We start from the raw sequence: 20,752 nt of genomic DNA on the forward strand, positions 1-20,752 counted from the left end.
CATGTGAAAACAATATCAAGTATTTGGTCGGTTTGTATAAAATGGAGATGAAACCATGTTAAAAAAACGATAAAACTTAATCTAAGCCCAACAAAAAAATAATTTGAAGCTTGAACGGGTTAATGTTTTGTATAGAAATGGTGAGATTGAAAAGGTGGTTATGAAATATAAGAAAGTACAAATTGTAATTGGATGTAATGTATTTATGACAGTTGTTGATTTTGAACCATTTTTACACTTGATACAATGATTTTTAGTAATCACAAAGTATTTATTTCGAAATAGAGTCACAAGCAACTAATGTATAATCAAATTTGACTCATAAGAGAGGTTAAGCTAGTGACCATGTTAATTCATTTAAAATTAACTCTTATTAAAGATTATTATTATTAACTTATTAAATAAACAATTTTGCTGATTTTTGTCTTGTTGGTAATTATTTTCAAAATTGTCACGGCTTCAAAAACATGCTTTAATTTACAACAGGCTTATAAACGTACCCAACGATAAGGATATGATTTGTGTAACGAACTCAGAACGAAAACCATTTACCTTAACGTTTTAAAAAATCTTTGCCGCACAATATCATTACCTTCAGGAAAAAATTAAAAACCTGAGGGTAGCAAAAATGTTTAGCTTCGGTGAAAATTAAAAAATTATTCGTGTGTATATACACGTGGCCCAAAATTTAACGCAGTATTTTAATTAAATCCAAAACGCAGACATTTTATTGAATCATGAAGTACTTAATGAACACGAAAGAAACTAGATGGCCAAAACATACATTTTTCGAACTTCTAGAGATTTAAAATTCTAAAACTCGTATAAATGTACCGAGAGCAAACGATGGACTAAAAAATAGACAGTAGGAGGAATTACTTATTATATAGTAGTTAGCTGCATTCTGTTGATGGAGAAAAAACCTCTCGTTGTGTCTGTCTATTTTATGGTTATTACAAATATTTCGACAAATTAAGATCTCACGAAATGTTTGGGACACCATCTATAACGTGTGCTCTTACTCTTGGGGAAAAATTGTTTAGTGCTAAATCTGTCGGGGCAAATTTAAAAAACGTGACCTGTTTGAGATTTTGTTTTGCCGCGCGGAAAATTAAATTTTCACGGAAGACGCCCAACATTGAATGTAAATCTCAATCGCGTCGGATCGGAGGCGGCGCGTTTAATACACCAACAAATCTGATTGTCCATTACGTTCTCAAACTTTTTCCAGGGCCCGATATTAATCATCGGGCGAAATCTCTCGTTAAATTGTTGTTCTTTGTTTTGTCGATCCGTTCTACTCGTCGACGATAATTCGAGGGAAAAATGATAAATCCGCGTTTTTTTTCCGTTTCGAGAAGTTTTCAGCGTTATTGGATTTCCTTAATACAGTCGATGACGTGGATGAGAGCCGAAATCCGGCACGCGTATATAGGAGCGTCCGTAATGATTATTGTTAAAGTTCTGGGGGGGAGTTTTTTGTTCTTGAGTTTAATATATTATACCAGGTGTACCGGAAAGTTATTACCGATAATTCTTTTGAAGAAAAAAAACTACATAATTATCAAGAAAATAGAAAAAACTTATTTATTCAAAGTATAGGCCATTTTAATCTATCATCAATCTCAAAAAAACTCATTGTCCTTTGAGCAAAATCATTCACTCAGCTATTTTCTAACTTATTCTAATTATTTCTAACGAAGTGTTGCACTGCAAGCGCGTGTCCCGCTGGTGCGAAAAATTGATATTCGAGTTTCATCAAAGTGCTTCCAAAGTTCCCTTATCCGGTTTTGTTTTATAAATATAAAAATTAAGCACATTATCGCGTTACCGTGTCTTCGAGCGCATTCTGTACGTTTTTCTATCAATGCATGGTTCAAATTGATCAATGTCGATAGCGAACTTTGTTAACTGCATTACCGCGTTTCAACAGTTCGCAACACAGTACGCTAATCTGGTCTGGAAACATAGAACATTGTTTTTTGAGCAAAACGCTTCGTCAGGTGATAATCATGATTATTTCGCTTAAGATTTTCCTTGACTTCTTATTATATATTTGAACATTTCACGGATTTATCGATTTTCCATTAATGTGACGCTCTTTTCCATCTCCATCTCCCCATCTTCTCGATTTTTCTCATTTCTCGTAATCGATCGCTAATCGTTTCTTGGGTCACATTTAATGCTTATACCCATTGTTTTTGAGTTTAGATTGGGTTTTCATTCAATAAAGATTGCAGTTTCGCATCTTCAAACAGTTTCCGTCTACCAGAACGATGTTTGTCTTGCACATGGAACTTTTGAATTTTCGAGACCACGCCTCAGAGGTTTTTAACGTTAGAGCATGGTCACCGTAAGTCCCTACTAGGAAACGATGACCTTCCGCGGCTTTTTTCTATTTATATTTATTGAAAATAATCGTTCCATTATTGCCACTAGGCGGAAATTGCGTCAAAAATATCCTAATCATGCAGTGTCTCACAAAACCACAATTTATCGTTTACATTCGAATTTTACGACAGTCGTGTCGTATAGTAGACATTCTGTTCGTTCTGGAAGACAAAGGACGTCTGTCTCGTAAAGATGAAAATGTGGTTATCATGCGCGATAGTGTTGCAGAGAATCCAGAAACATCAATTCGGAGACATAGTTTCCGGTTACGTATTTCTGCATGCAGTTTAAAACTGAACTTTTGAAAACTGACTTGAAAATGTTCCCCCGCAAAATTCAATTAGTCTAAAGATTGAGATTGTCTCAGTCTAAAGACTGAGAGGTCCTGATCAACGAGTTGAGTACAGTAATGCAATCCTAAAACTGTCTGGTGAAATTGAAGATTTTTCGTTTGGAATGTATAATGAGCGATGTTATTTTGCGATCATGACAAATGTCTTAAAAAGGCCGAAAGTTCCATAGCTAATTGCGGTCACTATATAGCCGATATAATTTTTCAATTAAAATAAAAAAAGTGTAAGGACCAAATAAATTTTTATGAAAACCAAACTTAATTAATTATCTTTTCTTCGAGCAAAATTATAGGCAATCAAAATGGTAGCGAGACTTTTGTCGCTCATTGTCTTTTGGTCCCAAGAGATTTATGTTTTGTTATTAAAAAGTGTTAAATTTTATTGCCCAACTAAAATTAAATTGGTTAAAGTGCATTCGATTAAAAATTTAGTAACTCCTTCGAAGAGGTTAATTTTTTTAAAGGAAATATCTTGAGTAAATATTCAGATATTGTATATTAGATTAAGGCCACTGAACTAAGATAGTTTGGAAAATATTTTTGAATCTCCTAGAACCCATGAATTCAGGATATATATTCCTCAACAAACCTATATTTTTCATCTCATTCGCCATTGTAAAATTTTGGAAATTGTGAGAATAAAAAAGTGTGTGAAAAACATGAGAAAGGGTGCTTTAGATAAGTCTTTACTAATTGGGAATACATTACCAAAATTTAAAAAATTGCCACTCGACTCTATACATTCATTTTCAGACTTTTCAAAACAAACAATATTTTGCGTTGCAGCGTATATCAGGTTATTTGGCAAAACTTTTTTAAAATAAACTAAATGGTTTTTTTAAATTAGAGTAAACCGACAAGTTGAGTCTGATTCTATAGTGGCAAAAATTATACCGTTAGTACGTGGTTAATTAGTGCTTGTACTTTTAGAACGTCTTTGAGCTCTCTCTCTCTCTCTCTCTCTCTCTCTCTCTCTCTATATATATATATATATATATATATATATATATATATATTGTTATTATTATTACTATTAGCGATTTAATTTATTTATATTGAATTTTTTAATAGTTTTTTTCACAAATTAAATTGACCTTATTGAAGCATTATTGTTCAATGGAAATTTTATCAAAGAACCGATCGCTTGTATTCAGAGCAAAGAGAAAAGTGACCAGTAAAATTATTTGAAGGGGCGATTATAACTCAATCTAGATATTAGACGTAGCGAAATATTATGATCAACTGTATGAAATAATAGTGTGAAAAGTGAGCAGTTAGATTCGGAGCAAGCAGCATCGTCCTCAACAGAAGTGAAACCAAAGACTGTGACCGAATCGGAAATGTATGATCACATTCGATTGTTGCTAGGTATGTTGAAAAATATTAAATTGGAACTCAACAAACCTTACTATAAATACTACAGTAATTTATGAACATACATAGAGATAATATATTTGTTGTTATTTGTGTTTATTTGGACCTAATTATGGATATTGTTGTTAGATGTGTTATATTTAATGTTAAATGTGTTATTTGTCTTTGTAGATAGTGTATATTATGTATAATAAATAATATAATGTAGCATGTTATTACAATTTTTAAAATTATATAATTATAACGACGTATCTTTTCTATAAAAATTTAAGAAACTTTATTATAAAATTATTCATACAGACCATTATTTCAATGCTCAGTCCTTTCGCCACTAGGTACAATTACAGGTAGTAGCATTGGTCACAAAGGCTATCAGATTCATAAAACAAACAAAGATAACAGTAAACACTACTTCAGAAAGGTTTCTTACAGAAAGAAATAAAAATAGGAACCACAAGACAATTTTCGAAATAACAACATATAATTTATTTATATTAGTAAGTGGTTAATTAGTGCTTGTACTTTTAGAACGTCTTTGAGCTATGTCTTTGGCTGTCGTTGTTAAATTGATCTTATTGAAGCATTATTGTTCAATAGAAATTTTATCAGAAAATCAATCGCTTGTATTCACAGCAAAGAAATGTAAAGTGGCCAATAATATTATTTGAATGGGCGATTATCACTCAATCTAGATATTAGACATAGCAAAATATTTCTCTATTAAGTTTTCTCTCTATTACTCCATTAATACGTCTATTTAGAATGCATTCTTCTAATGTATTAATATAAGAGCATCAATCAGACTATTAGCAGTATACTGTGTTGTTTCTAAATTTTAAACTAAATACTTTCCATTGTACCTCTTCGTGTTTCTCCCTAGAAACCTACATTCATCCGCAGCTAATTCCCAATTGCGTTGCTCATTTATTCTCCCTGCATCGTTCCGGGCCGCCATGATTAATCACCGTCTCGGATCATTCGCCAGCATCGCCTTTAACAATACCAAATCGAATTACCTGCATCTCTTGGACGTGAATTTCGACTTGTTATTCGTCGAGCGGACCGATATATCGACGATGGAAGAACACCCTTAATTTATTAAGGGCTTTCTTTTCGGAGTCATTAAACGTATTTTGGTGTTAATTAATCCGTGGCTCGCCTGATAAACCTCACCGACGAGAGCCGGCGAAGAATCGGATCAGGAGCTTTCGTTCATAATTCATTTATCTTAATTTACAGCTTCAATACTGCTCCGAAAAGACTAAAAGAACGGAAATGATGAACGTCCCTCGCTAGTAATTATAATTCAGGTGGATTAAGAAAAGATACAATTAATTTATTAATTTATATAGTCGATTTATATAATACACTAGGGTCGTTAGTTAATTTTCAGAGATTAAACATAATCTTTCAAACAGCATATCGGGAATTGATTTTTGGAAACCCCATTAAAAATATCGTCAAATCTATAATGTTATAGATTTTCAGTGTTATCTGTCATATTTATAGTAATCACAAAACATAGTAAACAAAACAAAACATAGTATTTCTATTTCTATTTCTTTATCCTATTTTTGTGCATAATTTTAATAAAATTTGTAGTTATTTTAGCATTTAAAGTAAATATTAATGTTTTAAATTCAAAATCACAATAAGAGTGTTGATTTTCGGGATGTGAAGGTTAAACTAAAATTAATTATTTTCTAATAGATTGTGATCTAGAACTGAAACGACTTCAGGAGACCTCTTACGATATCCTGCATGAAGTTCTCGAACAGAAAGGTTTATTCTTTGCATTTCAGACGGACCACTTTGTTATGAACACAAATTTTATTATTATTTAATTATTACATTGTTACTAGTCGTTTCCGACAAACCTACAATTTGTCTTTATGATAACTTAAATTTAGGTATATAACTAGTAGGACCCTATCGGCCCTACTTCAGCGTCTGCTGAAATAATGTTTATACATGTCACTGCTGTATTTTTTATTAAATGCACCTCACTACACAACACTACACAAGATCAGGTGGTTTAACACTTTTGAATTTGCGCCCTGCACTGGTGGTATCCAAAAGTTGCAATACTTCAATATTTTCATAAGAATGGAGTCCTTCCTCATGCCCCCTTGCAATTCCCTTGATTTTTTGACTGACTGTGGGTATCTGAAGGTATAGAGGTAGGTAGTAGGTCCTATAATATGTGGGTGCGGCCACAAATTTCTCAGGACTTTGTTCTGAAATTTTTTTTTGTATACATATTACTCTGCAGAACCCCCCCATAGTTGAACTCGGTATGTCCATATAGGTTTCAGTACTTGCTTATATAATAACAATTTATTATGTATTCAAAATTGTGATTTTCTTCCAATTAGCCAATACATTTTCCTATATTTCAATTCCCGTCTTTTCCTTTCTTTTTTATATGATCCTTCCAGCGAAGTTTTGCATCAAGATTCATTCCGAGATATTTAGCGTTATTACTATATAGAATGATAGTTAATAGATAATGTTATTGGTGCTTGTACGGTCTGATTGTAGGTGAACTGGCCATGCCCTGACTTACTTTCGTTAATTTTTATTAAGTATTGGCTCCAGTACACTTCCTTTTGGTACACCTGCTTTAGCTTCTTTTCTTATAGGGTAAGCTTCTTCTTGTTTAGCTCTAAACATTCTGGCTGTAATGTACGATGTTATTAGTTCAGTGTGTTTTTTTTTGGTAACATTTTCTGTAGTTTGAACTCAAATGAGGAATATGATTGTTTAATCAAGATGCATTACGTAATTGTAGTTTTAATACTAAGTCTTTCATTAAAATCTACATAAATAATTTCATTGAAATACATAATATATGTATATTCACTAATAATTTTCCTTAAACTATCGAAAAGGAAAATGTGGCTACAAGTTAATTATTGGAATCAGCAGTTGCCGAGTCGACATCTTCGAAAAAACCTCAATGGTGATCCATGTTAATTTAGTTTAGTTTCAATAATTTAAGGGAAACAAAATATTCGAAAACAAGTTTAGTTATTTAGATACTAGATTGTATAATTATATTGTGTTTATATAATGAATATATAGTATTATCCGTAGTGGTTTTTCTGTCTATTGTTTCTGTTATTTCGGAAGGATGCATGCATCCTGATATGTTAAATCCAGATAATTTTTTATTAGGGTTATAAAATTTGTCGTTTTTATCAGAGTGTTTGTAGTTAGTAAGACTTGCTTGCATTTGTTCAAGAATCGTACGCTTCTTCTTGACCAGGCCAAGCCATTGACTTGGAAATACTGGATGCATAATTCGGGTTACTCAAGAATTTACTTTCCCAACTTTCCGTAATATTTGGCCCGAGCTGTTTTCTGATTTGTTATACATTTTGGTTACATGCCGTCTTCAAATGAGAATTTTCCAGTGTTACTGACAACTCTTCGCGTAATTTGTTATTGGTTTAAGATTGATATTAAAAAAAGCTCTACTTTTCTTCTAATTGATTTCCTTTATTTATATTGAAGAAAATTGTTTAATTTATTGTTTACTAATATTATAATGTTTTTTCTATTAGTTCATGGGTCTAACTTATTAGACCATTTAATTGGCTTTTGTAATATTGTGACATGAAAAAACAGTTATAACTTGCGACAATATAAAACATCGTATTGTATCAAATGTCTTGTGAAGCTAGGTCGTGATAAGAAAGGCCCAGAGCAAACAGAAAACACGTGTCTAGTAAAAAGTATAACTCATCGGCTCGTTGTCGAATGTCGAAGTTGTCTTGTGGTTCCTATTATTTTTCTGTAAGAAATCTTTCTGAAGTAGTATTTACTGTTATCTTGGTATATTTTGTGAACCTGATCTGAGCCTTTCTAATTGTTACTACTACCTGTAATTGTACCTAGTGGCAATACGACTGAGTATTTAATTAAAGGTCTGTATGAGTAATTTTGAAATAAAATTTGTTAAAGCTTAATAGAATAGATACGTCGTTATAATTATATGATTTTAAAAAATGTAATAATACGCTATATTATATAATTTATTATACATAATATACACTATCTACAAAATAATATATTTAACATCAAGCATTAAACATAACATATCTAACAACAATATACATAATGAAGTCCAAATAAATACAAATAACAACAAATATGTTATCTCTATGTTTGTTCATAAATTACTGTAGTATTTATAGTAAGGTTTATTAAGTTCTAACTTAATATTTTTCAACATACCTAGCAACAATCGAATGTGATCATACATTTCTGATTTCGTCACTGTCTTTGGTTTCTCTTCTGTTGAAGATGATGCTGCTTGCTCTGAGTCTAATTGTTCACTTTTGACACTATTATTTGATGCAGTTGATGATATCTCCTGCCTCACTTCACAGTATTCCCTGGTTTTCTGTTTTGTCGAATCTTCTCTTTTATTTGAATGAGTCCCTGGTTGAGGATTGCGTGTTTCCGGTGATATAGTATTTGATAGAAATGACTTTCTACGTAGTGGTTCATCTGCTCTTGGAACATCAGTTCTATATACTAACTTTCTCCTTTCCTTGCGCTGCTGATATTGCTCTCTAACAAAATCAATAATAGTTTGACTGGGCATTCGTCTTTGGCGGTACAGTCGCTCATAAACACTTTCCTGGGTACCATCCGAATTGATTTGTTGCGTTGTGACTGATCTAGCATCACCGTCTTGTTCCTTTTTCTGTCTGTTATACCTGTTTAAAGTATTCATGTTCAATACAATGTTTTAATCAAAACAAGCCACTTAAAACTGGTTTTGGTCCGGCAATTTATCCTATTCTTATACTGTACACCAGATAACAGGCTCTATGAAGGGACCTGGGCTCATAAAATAATTAGGTTGTTTACTAAGAATAAGAAGCAAACAAGTTTAACTTGATTTGTTTTCGGTAAATAAGTTGTCGTTATCTTAATGTAGTATTGGTATATTGATTAAATTTTGTTTTTGAACCTTTGATTTATATATATCATTGATTTGTTTAAATACTTCTTAAATATTGAGAATTTTGGTGCTATTGTGTTAATGGATGGCTGATGTCATTTTAACTCATTATAATTTAAAAAAAGTTTGTAATTTCTGATGTTAAGTATGTATCGATATTAATTTAGGTTATCTAAGACGAAAACATTATAAAAGTGAAAATCAGAAAGAAATTATATTAGCGCACAAAAACATATTTATATAATTAATTACACAAAACATTATGAATACATATATGACAGCAAACATTAGAATAAGCAAGCAAAGATTAATGTAAATATAACAAAGATCTTTTTTCATATGATCGATAAACAGTATAGCATAAGTTTATAATTTTATAGACTGAACGGATGTAAGAAATAAATTTAAAAAATTAGTTGAATGATGTGGTGGATTGCCGAATTTTGTTGTTCAACATGATGAATAATAATTAATAACAATTAGAAAAACATTTAAAAATTTAAATTATTTTATATTGTTTCTTCTTGTCAAACTGGGTGACGAATACACTGACCTGCACCCAATATATTCGGGTGCTCCGCAGGGCAGTGTTCTTGGCCCATTGTTATATCTATTGTATACAGCTGACCTAGCGACCTCAAGTAACACTACTGTTTCAATATATTCTGACGATACAGCGGTTTTATCATCACACGAGGATCCAGTATCAGCCACATGAAATCTCCAACTTCATCTTAATAAAGTCGTATTGTGGTTGAAAACGTGGCATATCAATCCTGTCCCTTAGTAGAACTGAATAATCATGAACGTCCGCAAGCAAATAACGTTAAATATCAACATATAGTAACAAAACGCAAACAGCTTGGACTTAAACGAAACCAAATGTATTGGCTGGTAGGGCGTAAATCTAAATTATCATTAAATAACAAAGTTTTGTTGTATAAGTCAATAGTTAGGTCCATTTGGACCTATGGTAGTGAACTGTGGGGAACTACTAGAAAATCTAACAGAGATATCTCCAAGAGGTTCTCGAATAAAGTGTTGCGAGTCAACGTCGATGTTCCAAATTACTTGTCGAATAAACTGATTCAGCGCGATATCCCTTTAGAACCCATATACTGTTTCTTCAAATGTATATTTAAATATTGAGTGCTCTAAAGTAACAATTCTCTTTGTTATAGATATAATACAAGACACTGTTCGCGACAATTGTGTAGTATGAAAAGGTATGTAATTATTTAACATTATTATGCTTTCATATGAGAGAACTCTAGAGAGTTCTAAAGATAAACTAAAATTTTAAGCAAACCTGACGAAAATAATATTAGCTTTGTCTCATGAAAATTAAACAAGGGACAAAAAAGAAACAGCCTCTGTGTGCTCATGGCTGTTGTTCGTAAATTTAAACCTTAACATGTTCTCAAACTATATAACCAATTAATTTTTAAATGTATTTTTAATGAATAAACTTCCGAGCTCAAGAACTTCATTAAGTGGATTACTTAATTTTATTTTTTCGATGGGATTAAGTTGAAAATATCGAGAATATGTTGTGTATAAGCTGAAATACTCTCAAAACAACGTAATAATGCTTACGGAGAAAGTTACGAACACTGAAACTCGTTAGAGCTGTTAAAGTACGAAATAAGTTAATGAGCGAAAGAAGTTTTTTCATTCTACCAATCTATGTCGGCTCCCCTATGAGTTCTAAAGTAAAATATAATTTGTAAAATTATATGTAACTTGAGATTTATTATTAAATACTGTCGAGAAATTATGCCGGAGGTAGATCGATGTCGCTGAAGGGAAACTTATATTGCTCGCAAAAATAATCAGATCAAATATTGACATTGTCGTAATTAATATTCTTCAAAGACGTTTTTAATAATACGATGTTATATATTTAGCTCTGGGGGGGCTTTACTTTTGTAAAAGTACCTGAAAGGTAAAGAGGTAATTTTAAAAGAATTCTAAATTCATTTTGAAATTTTATATAGCTTTATTGATTGTATTTTTAATCTTCATTATGATTCATGAGTTGAGAACATTTCTCGTCTTTTGAGGCGCTCGAATAATCGAAATGCCGCCCGCACAAACCATGATGACTCATGATTCAAACAAATGGTGCTTGAAAGGCGGAATGTTTGGTGAATAGGGCGGGTGAATTTCGATATTAAGAGCCCAAAACAAATTTCCCATGGTTATCTAGTTTTATTTGAACTTTTTCGAGTTATTCGGCAATTGCTTCTGTAACAGTGATTTAGTTGTCAGCTTATTACTGAAAATTTACCATTGCTCCATAGATCTATATGCTATAATCAGGTAACATAATACTTATATTCTTGGTACTTCGTCTTGGTATCATTGTGGTTGTTAAATTTGTCTGGGTTAGTTTGGATAATACTGATTTTTTCCGAGTCCACACGAGCTTCAAGAAATGGAGTGATAATTTAGATTATAGTCCAAGCAGCCACCTCCACAATTTCTAAAGCCTCATAGAAGGTTGTGTCAGTTTCTTGTCATCTACTCACATACACTCACTAACAATGATCATTTATATATGTAATTGGGGTTTTTTTGCCAGCAAATCTTTAATTTTCTTCTTCTTTTTTTTTCTTCGTATCATATATACGGATCATATTTAATGTGGTGATGGCCAAACATTGGTTCTTACTCTAATATGTCTATATTTCTAAGGATGCACTATTTAATTAATTTTGCCTTTCATTATACTATTTCTCAATTATTTTTTGTAACATATTGCGTTGCTAAAACAGCTATGTAATGAAACATTTAATATTTAGCCTAATATTACAACTAATTAACATATGGGATAGTTCTATATTTATATTTAACTAAAATATACAGATGAAGATGATTGTTTGTTACTTTCTTTAGCTGTTTCTATTAATTTCCCACCAATTCTACCCTATTTGAAACTATCCTTGAATAAAAGAAAATACTAAATACACCATAAAACTATCGTGGAGAATGTTATAATCCTTAGGCTGTTTGAATGAAAGTAAGCTAACATTTTTTATTATTACCTTATTATTTTCCATGTACAGAATAACCTGCAAAATATTGTCCTGATCATTTTAAATCATTTCATCATTTTGTTAAAATAAAAATGTATTTTTACCAGAATATCACAGTAAACTTCTTAAATATGTCTCTCTCATCAAAAGATGGCCACTGCCACTGCCTCGATCTGCATTATAATACAACATATATCTTATAACAACACAAATATAGAAATATATATCTGAGAATTGACACAAAGAAATGTAGCAGTGGATTTTACACAACTTTTTGTAGAACTAATATGTCAAATGTAAGATTTGCGTAACATAATTTTATCAAAATAGTTGTTAGCCGTTTTGATAATCAAAGTGATTTTACATTGTATATTTAGCATACATGCTGTGTTATATAATTTAAATAATTAAAATATATGTGAATGTTGCTCTAAAATAATGTTCATGATACAGCATTGTTTTTAAAATAATATATTAATTATAGACATACAAAAATCTAAATTCTACATATATTGAGTCATGGCTTATATCCCATTACCAATTCATGATTGCTTATATCAGAAGACAACAAAGAATTGCGTAGGAAATTGCTACAATTTAGACGTCCAGATTGACGTAGGTCTAATGATTCCAGAAGAAATAACAAATAAATGAACGTTATTTTTCTTGTCACTAATACATCGTTTTTCTTAACGAGTAATGAACCCACGTTCTGGTTCGAACACTTGGGGATAATGTAAGGTTTATTGTTAGAAAAGCTTTAATCTGTCATTGGGCAATAATATTATATACTACTCATCAATAATTGAACTAAAAATAATCAAAAAGTTCAGTAGAAATATTACCATTCAATGAATCAAACAATGAAACAATCAATGCCTGTAAGATTTGTAATCATAATCTTAAAAAAAGTCGTTAAAGTCCAATAACAGTAATGCTATTTCAGATCCAGTTTAGTTTTAGTAGTATTATTGCATAAATTATATACTTCTTTTTTATTTGTTAATTTATATTTCTTCATTTTTCCTTTACGTGATTTTTATGGTATACAAACTATTCTTTTGTGTAAAAAGTAGACTAATATGTAAACACAATAAATTAAACTAGTTAGTTAAACAATAAAATATCTCCCTCATATCATGGAACTTTAAAAACCACTGAGTTGCATACACTTAACTAAAATGTATTATTTGGTGTTGATTTAGGACTATGTGGTCTATGGCCAGTATTTTTTTTTTCTAACTCAAAATGGAAACTATAAATCTTAGGAATATGTGATTTGAAGTCTTCATAATTGATAATAAATAACAACCTGTGCATGATAAAAACGTACTTGTAAGGGTCTTTTAAAATTAGTTTATCTATTTCATAAGTTTTAGCTCTATATTGTTTAATAGTACCTTATCAATAAATAAAATATTATATATGATTCAATTGAATGATGAATTGATGAAATCAATTGATTTTTCGTTATAAGAATATCCGAATGATTTTATGAAAGTGTCTTGTCAGTTTAGAATAAACTCTTGTAGTATTTTCGTACAAAGTAAGGCATTCTGTCATTGTATATCATTTTTAATTTGTTAATTTGATATAATATTCTACTGGAACCAATAAGGGTTTCTCAAATATGTTAAAAATAAGAAAATGTATAAAATTCAATCAAAAATTGACAGATATATTGAGTAAGTTGGAAAATAGGATGAGTAACCTAACAAAGTTACTTCGTAAGTGTCATTCACAAAATAGGAACAATAAAAAAGGCTTAATGCCTGTTGGAATGTTAATAACCAAACATATTTTCAAAACTATTTCCTTGCCTGACTTAGTAAATATCATATTTAATTATATACAATCAGTCAGTATTAAAACTATTACACGTGTACCCTGACTGGGTATTAGGTAACAACGAACAATCATATCATTAGTTCCATGATAAATAATCTACACAACTGTGAAATATAACGACTTCAATGTAACAGTAAACGTTATTTAGTGTTACATGCCGAAGCTTCCACTGCCGATACTACTATCTCCGCGAGTTTACAAAACTACTGGCTATTATTTACTGTCTGAATAATTGAGATAATATTTTTCATTTGCATTGCATTAACTATAACATTAAATTAGAGATAAAATAGATGTGGACGTGACTAAAATCAACAGAAAGATGGAAATGTATAAATGCATTATCCTGATGTTAAATCTAGAATATATTCCATCAGGGTTATAATTTTTTTTTATTGTATCGTTTGTATCAGAGTTTTAGTAGTTCGTACGAATTCGTACGCTTCTTCTTGACCTGACCAAGCCATTGACTTGGAAATACTAGATGCATAATCCGGCTTACTCAAGAACTTACTTTCCTAACCTCCCGTAATGTTTGGCCCGAGCTGTTTTCTGATTTGTTATAAATTTCGGATACATGCCGCTCTCAAGCGACAATTTTCAAGTTTTACTGACAAGTCTTCGCGTAATTTGTTACTCCTTCAATATCGATATAAATTAGCTCTACTGTGGATACATATATACAATCAAAAAGATTCAGTCTTTGTTTGAGGGGTATCAGAATATATTACCAAACATCCTCCTCGCCAGCACAATCCTCAGACTTAATTGAAACATTTTGGAGAATTTTAGAGCAAAGAGTGAGAAGTATGTTTTCATTTCCAACATCATTGAAGCAACTGGCAAATGTTCTGATACAATAATTGGACAATATTCCATTGCCAATTGTTCAGATACAACACTATTTCCTGAAAAATTGTCATATATAATTATTATATACATATATATATATATATATATATATATATATATAGCCTATTCAAAGTTTTTTTGTAAATATGTTATTAAGATGTTTCATGTATTGCCTGCCGCCATTTGTAAATTCGTTTTAGAATCAGACAATATTTTCCTTCTCATTTTATTCTAGTTAAAAAGAGATACAATGCTGCCTAATTAGTTCGAACATGTAAATGAATAAGTCTGTCAAAGTCGTCCGGTTGTAAGATGTATGCAAAATTCTTGAAAGCAATAGTGATAAGAGGTTATAATTCTAACCTATAAACTATTGTGGCTGTATAATTAACTGTAGTTTTTGGATGTTCTATAATGTTAAAATAAATTATATTTGATTACATTTTCATTCAATTATTTTACTTAGATTGGAATTTTGTTGTATGTCAAAGACAAACTGAACTAAAACTCAGAGTTGATGCGGAAACATTGCGACGTTTTGACGTCACAAATTCAGATGACGTATATACAAAATAACTTTGAATAGAGTATAATTATTATGTATATGTCAAGTGTTATATAATTTTGTTCAACCAATGTAAGTTGAGAAAACTATATTCAGTTTTTCTTAACAGAAAGTCCAATAACTTTAATAACTCTACTATAACATGTTGGAAAGGTAACAGCCCACAGATCATCACTACATAGTATAAAACAAAGTCGCCTTCTCTGTCCCTATATCCATATGTGCGCTTAAATCTTTAAAACTACGCAACGGATTTTGATGCGGTTTTTTTCAATAGATAGAGTGATTCAAGAGGAAGGTCTATATGTATAATACATGCATAATATACTAAGGCAACATTGCTAATTTTAGAGGTTTCTAACGTGATGTCGTAAATTAACCTATTTTTTTAGGCTTATTTAGCAATTAGCAAAAACGCTGCCTAACCCTACGAGTTAGATCAAATTAATGTACTACAGTATTGTACACCATATAAAGGTCTACAAAAAAGTCCGCGATGGTTTATGTTTATCTTTTAGGGATAACCCACATTAACCATTTTTATTGTTAACTTTTTACGTGAGAAAATGGCTGATTTACGAAGCTATTTTAAGCAATACGGCATTAATCCTTATCGAATTAAGTACCTTAAATACAGTGTGCAATTAATATAGATCAATATGGTTCCTTACAGCATGTAAATTAAACAAATATTTTCGGAGATATTACAAATTTAAAATTTGCGTTTAAAAATGTGTAATGTAATAAAAATTGTATGAATTTGGATATTCCAAAGATAGCAGGAAATCTTCATAATAAGTATAGGGGAGAGGAATTGTTTTACTCCAAATTTAATGCGTGCAGGCCAAGGGCAGTAATGAATGAACCAAAAATACTGGATCGATTTTAATCATGTTTTCATTGAGTGACATAGGCATATATATTTTATGCCCGTGCAAAGTCGGAGCGGGCCGCTATGTTTTTATATACAACGTTCATATTTTTTCTGTAGTGTATTTAATTTAGTATCAGCATTGCACCCGTGCGAAGGCGGGGCGGGTCGCTAGTTGTAGATAAATTGAGGTTCCTGGTCATTTTCATCATCTTTTGCTTTCTTATGCCCGAAAAATTGGTAAACGCTATACAAACTCATCGAAAATTGTTTAGTGCTTATTGTGCTCTGCCTTCTGTGTCATTATCATTTGGTCAAATTTTACTTAAATTAAAAAATTTGGAGACATTGTAAAATTTGCAAAAAAAATTAACCCAATTTTGAAAACGCCCCATTTTTCAAAATAAATTTATGAATACTGGTGTATAACGACCACATCGAAAGATGTTAGAGAAAAAAAAACCTTTTATAATTCACACGAGCTCTATTGAGGTTTAATTCGCTTTTCTCAATTTTCGCGCTTTTATGAAAGGATGAACTATACGCGAGGAAACCATAAAAGCCGTTGTGCCGCTCAACCTACGGAGAGAATGTTCTATGCCCGGCTGAATTATCCCCAGAAAAGGAGTAGCGACAAAAAATTGGCGAAATAAACCGTTCCGTAAAAGGTACAGTATCGTTTCGCCTTTCTCCCGAAGCATATTTTTGTCTCATGCATGATAACACAAGAATGATAACTCGGTATTGTCGAGGCGCTTTGATTTATTATATCTTTGACGTCTTTGTGAGCTGACAATAGCCTGAAACATGTTTTTAGTCACAAAAGTCAATAAAAAATCGTGGAAGAATTTGAATTAATAAATATGATATATTAAGGTTGTAAAATGACTGAGTACCAATATTTTTATTGCATACTTTAGGAGTAAATTTCTTTAAGAAATATATTTTAGTTTAGAAATAAAATTTAATTCGTATTTAGGGGTCAAATAGTATAGATAGTCAAGCAATCCTAAATTTACCTCTTAAGATACTCAAAATAAAATACAAAGAAAAATAATTTCATACTATATCGTAAGGGAAAACCCATATTAAAAACTAAGAAATTCAAGTTCAAAAAAATATTTAAGCAATAATTTCGTATATTAATATGGAGAGAAAAAGCCTACTAGTTAGGATATAATATCAAACATTCAACAATTGGCTCAATACATACAATAACAGTTATAGTTAAAGAAGCCTGTCAAGATAAAAGGTATCTGCATCTATATTCTTGGATGTAGAACAAGACTTCGTAAAGGGATGACATTACAGTCATTTTTTTTTTGTTAATCTCTTAGAACTTCAACAATCTGCCCCTGGACAATATGTATTAATATTTGATTTCTAGACACTATTCTAAGTTATTGTAAAATCTACCCTAATTTATTCTGAAGACTATTCTAACTTATTCTAGAGTGGTTAAAAAAGTGGTTAAAATTGTTCTTTACTTAAACGCGCCTATTCAAAATAATTCTATATTTTGAATAATGTTTCATGCACATATGTTCAAAAAGTTAATATAAGGAACTATTGATTTAAGGGGAAACTGTTTCCTTCAGAATACAGAAACGGCTACGTTTGATGCTGGTCTCTGATGCATGGAAGTTGATATCTATCATATTTTCTCAGGGAACATACATGGAAACTGAAATAAAATTACAATATTTCGTTATATAAAAGTTTGTACCGACATTTTGAGAGGGTCCATTCGTTTGAAAACCTGGCTTACTTAAAATATATATAGTCAGCTAGCAAACCTTGTTGTTTTCACTACCACCCTACTCATCTGATTATGCACCCTTTGATTTCTGGCTATTTAAAAAACCTAAAGAACGGTTTTCTTAGAACAAAATTAGTAGCTTAGTGGAAAAGTACTTTGATTATGAGCACCAGCTTATGGCTAATGATGATATCGACAAATTATAATCACAGATTAAAACTCACTAAGAATATGTATTATATTGAGATATGATATTGAATATTCTATTATTTTTTCAAAATGTATTCAAATCAATCTCAGTTTATTTCAAGGACAAAACTTATTCAAAGTCTCCAAAGTTTTATATACAGTACTTTGTTGTTAAAAAGTTAGGAAAATCATAAAATAGACTTAGTCGTAAACTTCTTATATTTCCCCCTCTTAATTTAAAACAACTTTGATTAATTTTATATTAAAACATTAAAGGTTTAGAAATCACAAAATGGAAGAATCCATTGTTACTTTTGACGCCTACTTTGTCAATTTAATTTGTGTTTTAAAACTTTCGGAAAAAATTTAAATCAGTAGATTAATATTTGAAGCTCTAAGAAAACTCAATATTTTATTATGAAAAATTGTGCACATTAGTATTATTCATTCTTAATTATGCAATCATTCATTCATGCAATGTTAACACAGATAATTTACAATATATCTCTACTGGTGAACCAACATATTTTCCCTCAGACAGAAATAAAAAACCAGGTATTATAGACTTCTGTATTACAAAAAATATTGATACAAAAAAGTGTCATGCAGTATCATGTTTTGACCTGTCTTCTGATCACTCACCAATAATAGTAACACTTCAAAAATTACCATCAAATTTAAACCCCCTTTTTTGTTCAATACTAGAACTAACTGGCCATTATTTAGAGAAAACTTAGACCGAAACATCTCTCTAAACTTACCATTATAAGCTGAAATTGATATAGAAATAGCAGCAATAAACCTTTCAAAAAATATACAAGAGGCAGTCTATGTCGCGACTCCTAACAGTGATGCATATCCAAGAAAAAATATATCACGTACAATACAGAAAAAGATAGCAGAAGTAAGAAAGTTACGACGGAATTTGCAACAATAAAGGACTGAAGAGAATAAAAGAAAATTTAATGAGGCAATAAAAGAGCTGAAAGAATTCATCCAAAATGAACAAAACCAAGGCATTCAAGAATACCTAGAGAATTTGATGCCAACTGAGGCTACAGACTATTCGTTGTGGAAAGCAACAAAAGAGCTTATAATCCACCTATTAAAACAAACGAAAATAATTGGGCTAGATGCTATAAAGAGAAGGCCCACATTTTCTCAAAACACTTAAAATTTTTTTTTAAAATCAATTATCAAATGTATTGGCTCATCGGGCGCAAATCCAAGTTATAATTAGACAACAAGGTATTGCTTTGTGAGTCTATACTCAAGCCTATTTGGTCATATGGAATCTAACTATGGGGTACAGCTAGCAAATCTAATATATCCATGATTCAACGGTTCCAAAATAAAGTATAGCGTTCCATTGTTGATGCTCCGTACTATATTTCAAATAAAGTGATACAACGCGATATTCCTCTAGAATCTATAATGAGTATAATTCAACGTGTTTGTGTGAAGTACTTCGAAAGAGTGTCAGTGCATCCCAACGTACTCGCTAAGCAGCTAAATATGCGACGTGATAGTGAAGTGCGTAGACTAAAATGTTTAACACCACCTGATCTGATTACTGGACATATATAGACATACATAGAATAAGCTTTAGAATAAGACTAATTAATTAAGATAATATTTTCTATATATATAATATAGATATAAGAAATACTTATTGCCTAGAAGCATAAGCCCAGATGTGGAATCAAAAAGAGTAAAAAAAGATATTAACACTTTATATATTATGCATTATGCAAGTTCGTGTGGTTTGGTTTTGCTTCAATTTTCTGATTTCCTGCGGGTTGTCCGGCGGCTCTATGATTTGCTGTAATTTACTATCCTTGTTTCATGTTTTAATATTTGATAACTTCGTAAGCCTATTTGAATTTGAGTTCACCGTGCAGCTCTTTACGTAGCAATATATCGGCAATATAGCATTATGAATCGGTAATTAATCCTGCTATTTTATTTTGTCAGCGTGGACAGCTGGTTTTTAAACGTTTTAGTGTAACCTTATTTGCATCCAATAGGTATAAATAGGCTTTATGATTGACTGGTAAAACAATATCTTTCATTTTAGGTCAAGTTTAGAGTATATGCGGACTAAGCAGTACAGTTGTTTTTGACACTGATCCGCTCTGCATTTTGTCCAATATGATATTTGCAATTTAATCTACCGTCGAGATAGACGCTGAAGTATTTAAACGATTATGCTTGAGGAATCCGGCCTCCATCAAGTGATATAATTAGTCTTTTCCAGTCTCTAGAATATTTGTAGATTTTGTTGACTGCCACTTGCATATTTTCTGCAACCTTACGCAGAGGTACATCTCTTGCATGAAAACTGTGTCGCTGACAAATGTTCCAAATTCTGTTTCTTTTGTTGTTGGGATATCTACGGCCAACTCTACGGTGAGGAAGTTCGCACGATAAAAACTGAAGTGCTGCTCATTAAAATCTTCTTCCACCAAATAGTTTGGTGGGGTGTGAGAAGAGCTACCAATCGGAGGGAGCAAAATCTGGCGATTAAGCTGGTTGTTG

The 20,752-nt window shown here is 31.2% G+C and overlaps 1 protein-coding gene across 4 annotated transcripts in view; it reads right to left on the minus strand.

Moving 5' to 3' along the window:
* The window catches only part of Syt7 (Synaptotagmin 7), an 870,553-nt gene that overhangs the window by 636,802 nt on the left and 212,999 nt on the right, over positions 1-20,752 (minus strand). The window lies entirely within an intron of this gene.

The sequence above is a fragment of the Rhynchophorus ferrugineus genome, unplaced genomic scaffold, assembly GCF_030347505.1.
Source record: "Rhynchophorus ferrugineus isolate W39M unplaced genomic scaffold, kcgeb_rfMv2 rfM3, whole genome shotgun sequence".
Taxonomy (NCBI): Eukaryota; Metazoa; Arthropoda; class Insecta; order Coleoptera; family Curculionidae; genus Rhynchophorus; species Rhynchophorus ferrugineus.